The sequence below is a fragment of the Haplochromis burtoni genome, unplaced genomic scaffold (assembly GCF_018398535.1).
Source record: "Haplochromis burtoni strain Fernald_Lab_line unplaced genomic scaffold, NCSU_Asbu1 Contig_3383, whole genome shotgun sequence".
NCBI classification, from domain to species: Eukaryota; Metazoa; Chordata; class Actinopteri; order Cichliformes; family Cichlidae; genus Haplochromis; species Haplochromis burtoni.
The window spans coordinates 1-7,098 of record NW_024585744.1 but is presented as its reverse complement, the minus strand read 5'-3'; the positions used below and the strand labels follow the sequence as shown (position 1 = coordinate 7,098).

General features: G+C 39.9%; 1 long non-coding RNA gene across 1 annotated transcript; it reads right to left on the bottom strand.

Annotated features, from left to right (window-relative positions):
• Positions 1-2,574: 2,574 nt before the first annotated feature.
• On the bottom strand, positions 2,575-7,091 carry LOC121813899. The gene is made up of 3 exons (XR_006053953.1): positions 3,080-7,091; positions 2,690-2,953; positions 2,575-2,610 (listed from the first exon to the last, which is right to left on the bottom strand). It is a non-coding gene; the product is annotated as an uncharacterized LOC121813899 (long non-coding RNA).
• Between the last annotated feature and the right edge of the window lie 7 nt (positions 7,092-7,098).

Here is a 7,098-nt window from a genome sequence, read left to right as displayed (position 1 = left end):
TATTTTTATATTTCCATATCACAGTAATCTTCCAATTTAGAACTGCAAGTTAAAAAAAGAACCAACATAAATAAAATACACTCCAGCTAAATAGTTTTAATTTATTTTCTCAAACCACACGGAGGACTATAAGGACTAAAGAGCCGCAGGTTGTTGACCCCTGCCTTAACCCAATGATGCAATCATTGACCTCATGACCCTACATAAACAGGAAGTACTGGGGCGGCCCTTCCCATATACCTGTCTTAAATATAGGACCTGAATAAAAAACATGGACAAACATGGTAAGTATAACCAAAACAAAATAAAGACACATAATTTAACCGGACATTTGCCTGCAAACAGAAGAAAATTCAAATGATTAGTAGTGTTTGCTTTAAAAAACATACGCATGGATGTAATGGATGTAACTACTGCTACCACAAACAAACCCGGGATAGTGTGTGTTAAGCAAAGTTACACCAGCAATGTCTAAATTAAAGCATTATGGGTGACTGTAAAATAACAAGAAAATAAATCATCAGTATGGTTAAGTAAAGGACTTCATGGTAACCACTCTGTCACACAGATTTCCATCAAATGTTCTAAGTCTGTTCCTGTCCTGCTCAGCTCTGTGCAGCTTGAAGTGGTTTATCCTTTATATACCTGAGTTGTGAGTTGATTCATGGTGTGGTTTGGTTAGCCTAGCTTAGCATGATGGCTGTAAACAGGGTGAGCAGCTAGCTTGTCTCTGTCCACAGTCAAAGATAAAGAGCAGCTGTACCTGGGCCTCTTTGTTTATCCATAATTGACGTCTTCAGCTGGTTCACGCTCTGCAGAATGAAACATTTAAATTACTGCAGATGATTTTTTATGCAGCTTCATGAAAAGATTATTTTAATAAACCACAGCAGCTTTTTACAGTTTTCTCATTTTCACACCTCTGCTGTGAAACACAGACTGACCACAGAGCAGGAAGCAAACATGTTCTCACAGCATGAACACTATTATTAGACCAACCAGAACACCCTGCAGTCTCCTCAGCTTCAGACTTCAGACTGTAGTTAAACTACAATCTAATTTTTCAACATGTCAAGTCTCAGAAAATAATAGATTATTTCAGATTTAGAATGAGGCCTGAAAAAAAATTTAATGTTGGAGTCACATGAAAATGAAAAGCCAAGTAATTTTTTTAAAAAAAGCAGTGAACAACATTGGGATAAGTTCCTGATGTAATTAACATTCACTTTGAATGAACTGATGGTCTGTTTTTAGAGTTTATTGAACTGCTTTTCCAGATGATGTCTCCACGTTCCCTTCTGTGTTTAAATGAACAGCTCTGTGTTGAAACACCTGCAGCTGAAGTGTTTTCTTTCTATCAGAAACAGGATGCTGGACGACTGCAGAGCTGTTAGCTTCAACCACAGACCACAAACACACAGTCCAGCTCACAGTGAACAACACTCAGTAAGTACAGAGTTAAACACACATGTGACCACACTTATTTAAATGTAATGTTTTACTATTACAATCCACATTTATACATTGCTGATCAATTCAATTCAATTTTATTTACACAGCGCCAAATCACACCAACAGTTGCCACAAGCACTCATGCCATCCCTCACATGCTCAGTAATGTCCTGATAATCCATCTTATCAGAGACAGAACGATCTTCATGAAGATCAATCTGATTGTGCCTTCATACTAAACTCAGTCTGAAATGTTTGAAGAGAAAATGTGTTCATCATTATTCTGATGATGCACATTTTCATGTTTCTTGTTTGTACAATATTTTCATTCCTAGTTCCCACAATATAAAGATTCACAAAAATTCAATGAAAAGCAAATCTAACCACTCAGCAGACATGTTGAGTGTCAGAATCTGCTTGGTCTGACTGGCTGTGGACGATGTGATAGCTTGATAATATTGTACACGACATGAGTGATGATGTCATCTTTTCCAGATTCTTCTTGATCTGCTGAAATTTTCCAAAATGAAGAATAACATAAATTAAATATCTAAACATAGATTACATTTAACAAAGTTGTTACTATGATCATAATGAATGTGAACTTTATTCTACTAAACAAACTCAGACATGAAAGATCAGGAAGTCTGAGTCTCACCTTCAGGTTTCCTGTGAACACATCGTCTCACCAGCAGAACCAGTAACACCAGTAGAACCACAACACAGACTGATCCAACAAATGAAAACACAGAGAGAACAGGAGGAGAGAGTGATGGAGGAAGAATGATGGAGGTGGAACCAGGAGGAGGTGTGGTGGTGTGTTCCCCTAAAATAAAGCAAACACAGTCATTAAGTTGTCGTCACATTGTGAATGTTGAAAGCTGCAGAAACACAGACAGGTGAGTGTGTCACCTGTGACAGTGATCCAGCTGGATGGAGACTCTCCATGACCGCTGATGTCACACTTGTAGAGGCCTTCATCAGACCTGGAAACATGCTGGATGGTCATGTGACCTGTAGGCTGCTTCCTGATGAGGGAGCCATCTTTATAGAAAGCAGCTGGGAGGTTGGAGGGAGTGGTCTTTGTTTTACAGAGCAGAGTGACGTCATCTCCCTCCATCACAGGGAGGACAGGACTCTGCAGGATCACTGATCCACCTCAACACAGAGACAAACTACAGCATTTCATCCATTTACACACAGCTTCATCAACACTAACTCCACACACTCAGCTTACCAGTGACTGTCAGGTTAACCATGTTACTGATGGGACCCTCTCTGGACTCACACCAGTAAACTCCACTGTCATAAGACACCATAGTGATGTTACAGGAAGAACCAGAACCTTCTCCCCACCCATCTCTTCCACACTGAGTCCTCTGTCGTTTGCTTGTGTTTCTCCTCAGAGTCCATCCAGCAGAGCTGTCGTCCTCCTCACAGCTCAGAGACACAAAGACTCCTTCAAATAACTGAGAGCTGCTGGGACTCACAGTCAGACGAGCTGTGAGGGTTAAATTTAAAAACTGATGATCACGTCTTTGAGATCTTTACTGAAAGTTTTAATCCAAATGTGTAAAACCTGTCAGAATTTCTCAGGTTTAAACTGTGACAGAAGAAGGTTACTGACCTTGGTTTGTTGTGCAGCTCAGCAGTGAGATCAGAACTAAAGAGAAATGACACTCAGGTTGATTTGAGGTGAACATAAAGAACAACTCTCTGAAATATCTGCTCATTTTCAATTTAAAGCCAGCAACAAGTTTAAAAATATTTGGTTGAAGATCTCTTTATCCATTCTATCTGACTTGAGGCAGAGAGAGAGTTTGAGCTTATCCCAGCTGTCAGCAGGTGCTTCTGGCACAGGTCCTCAAACTGTGACCAATCTGGCCTGCTTGACAGCTTTGCAAAATGTGAATCAGGACATAAATCTTTCGACATTGAACTGTTTTCCAACTTTTCCTGCTGATAAACACGTCACCAAAGACATTCATACTACTCCAAAGTATTTAATTAACAGATAATCAATTAAAGAATTTTTTTTTTGCTGATGTTCACTGCCTACTCAAGAAAAATAAAACATCTTCATCAATCAACAAAAATGTGTTGTAATATCAATACAGAACAGTCTGGGCACTGAGTTACCTGCATTTCTTCTATATTTTCACACATTTGTCAGGTAGAAAAACTGAGATTTGCTGTTGAAGCTGCACTAAAGACCTTATAGTAAGATATCTCAGTAATTACATTTAAAAGTCTTCACACTGACAGTGTTCAGTTACACTCGTAACTTGTGATGATACTTTCGATGTAAATTCAGTTTTGCATCCCTGTCACACAGTAACTACAGGCCATCAATCCATCACAGACTAACAGTCACACCTACAGCCAGTTTAGAATTACCAGCTAAGTCCTTGTACTGTGGAGGAAACTTACACAGACACTAACACTGCACCTCTGTAACACCTGTACGGTTAGATATGATAAATAAATCTTTGCTTTTTTTATTATGATTTGGAGATGTCTAGCAGACTTTTCTTCTATGTTTGTTACAGATGTAAATGTATCCAGCCAGTTTGAACTCATCATAATTTTTATCTAAGAAGCAGCATTTAACCCTAGAGAACCCATGGGGTCAAATTTGGCCACTGTTAATTGCTGCTGCTCAAAATGTACAAAGAAAAAAAAAAGGTCAAATTTATCTTCTAAATCCCAAAGTGCCACTTCTAACCCCTGCATAGAGACATCTAGTGGATGCATATTGAACTGACATTAGCCAGAGTGGTAGTTAGAAGATTGCTGACCACATGCTGTTTTGTTGAGCTGGAAACTTTCCCCCCAAAAATCGTCTTCGTAGCAAATAAAATGTTGGTAAAATTGTGTTTTATTTGTTAATCTACTTTGTAATAAGTTGCAGAATGCCTAGAAAAATGTTTTGTGTTCTTTTTGTAAAAATTAGCCACCCTGAGCTAGTTAAAAAAACGATGGGTCAAAAATGACCTTCTGGGTGTATGGGTTAAAAATTGTCGGGTCAAAAATGACCCTTTGGTTCTTTGAGTGACATTGTAGATGGAGAATGTTTACAGTCCTGTATTTGACAAAAGCCTCGAAATAAATTAATTTGTATAATACATTTCACTAAGTTACCTAAGTAGTACAGGGTCAGAGACTAATAAAGTAAATATATCTTTTCAGGGAGTATGGCTACTCCCTTTTCAGGGCAGGGAAAGCACCAGAGAAAGTTCACTGCACAACAAGTATTGGATCAACTCGAAGCTGATGATAGTGACTTTGGCCCTGAGCTGGACAGCGACGGCGATTCTGATGAATTGTATCAACCGCATGAAAGTGATGGTGGTGAATTCTCTGCCGAAGACAGTGACTCATCCAATCACTCGTCCAGTGATGAAGATGTGCCATTTGCTGAGACTGCTAGCGTACAGATGGAGCCAAATCGTGCCGCAAAAACGTATAAATGGCGAAAGAAAGGCTTTGAGTTGCCTGATGTGAACTTTCTTGGTGAACAAGTTGAGTCGTACCAGGATACCACAACAGACACGCCACCGGTTTACTTTTGCCGCTTTGTTTCCCTTGATATGTTGGAAAATATTGTTGAGCACACCAATCAATACAGTATTCAAAAGCATGGGAAATGTGTTGACACTTCAGTAAAAGAGATAGAACAAGTTCTCGGACTGTATCTCAGGATGGGATTAGTTCAAATGTCTGGAGTACGTCAGTACTGGGAAAACGAAGTTCGTTATGGGCCTGTGGCAGACATAATGAGTCGCAACCGATTCAGCCAGCTACTCTCTGTCATTCACTTTGTAGACAATGAAATGGGCAGTGAAGAATTAAAAAGGATCCACTGTGGAAACTAAAACCGTTTTTGGATTCTTTTCAGAGACAATGTTTGACTATTGCGCCTCGCCAAAAACAGTCCATCGATGAGATGATGGTGCCGTACAAAGGAAATTTGGTAGCATAAGGCAGTACATCAAAGGGAAGCCACATCCGTGGGGATTCAAAGTGTGGGGGCGCTGCTGTGTCACTGGCTTCCTGCATGATTTTGATATATATCAAGGAAAAGGAGGTGCCAATGAGCAAAAAGGGAAGAGTCAGTTGGGAGTTGGTGGAGACATTGTGGTGAAGCTATGCGACTCGCAGAGAAAGTAAGTTTCCTGATTTTTGCTGACAATTTCTTCACTTCAATGCCCCTCATTGAGAAATTATTGGCAAAGGGAATCTGCTACACAGGAACTGTTCGAAAAAACCGCACGTCAAAGTGCACCCTGATGACAGACCTGTCCAAGAAAGGCCATGGATCATATGATCATCGAATCGAGTCCAACACCAATACTGTGTGTTTGAAATGGCAAGACACAAAAGCAGTCACTTTGATGTCAACATATGCTGGACCAGAGCCTTTGGGAAAAGCCCGCCGCTGGGACAAGTTAAAAAAAGAGTACATCAACATTGATCAGCCAAACATCATCAAGGAGTACAATGCTTCCATGGGAGGAGTTGACATGCTGGATGCACATCTTGTATGCTGTAAGTTTCCCATCAGGACCCGTCGCTGGTATATGATACTTTTTCTGGCATTTGTCTGTTGCAGTGATCAACGCATGGCTTCTTTACCAGCGTGACTGTGAGGCCCAGGGAATCCCAACATCGAAAGTACTCAAACTTCGCAAATTTCAGGGTTTGGTTGCTGAAGGCTTGTTTCAAGTTGGAACAGCAAGAAGTCGGGGTAGGCCAACAACTTCTGGCCTCTCCTCCCCGCCACCACAAAAATTTGTTTGAGTTTACAAGAGTGCAGATGTTTGTTTCGACCAAATCGCCCCTTGGAATGTCAAGGAGGAAAATCGCCGTCGATGTGCTGTGTGCAAGGACCTCAAAACTGAAATGCACTTTGAAAAATATGCTGTTCCACTCTGCATCAACAAAAAAAGAAATTGCTTCAAAGACTACTACAATGTCTAGTGTGAATTCATGGATAAGAAAATGCCCGTGGTTTGGGTTTTTTTTTTCACCACCAAAATTAGTTTGAGTTTACAAGAGTGCAGATGTTCGTTTCAACCAAATCGCCCATTGGCCGGTCAAGAAGGAACATTGCCATCATTGAACTGTGTGCAAGGACCTCAAAACTGATATGCAGTGACTGTGAAAACTGTGCCTTGTGTTCTTTTGTTTCAAACTGAATCCAGTTCTGACATGCAACAAATAAAGAAAAAAAAACTTGTTAAATGTAGCTGTGAGGTTGATTTATTTACCTAACTTTAAAATAGTTTACATTGACAGTGTTTGTTATTGTGATTTTTTAAAATGATATGCCTAAAGACCAATGGGTCAAATCTGACCCAAATCCTAAATCAGGGAATGAAGGGTTAATGTTGAAAAAGTGGATATTTTGGTGTTCAGTGAACTTATATAAGTCATTTAATGCGTAGTTCATAATTTTCCAAAGAAGACAATGGTTCTTGGGTTCTCCAGGTTTGTGATCACAGTGATCATGAGCACAGACTAGCGCAGACATATATAAAATATCAGCTGCATTTAAATAACACAGTAAAGTCATGTGTCCACTGTCCAGCTGTGTTGATATAATGAGTGAATGATTTGATCTTTTCACTGCCTGCTGTGTTTCCT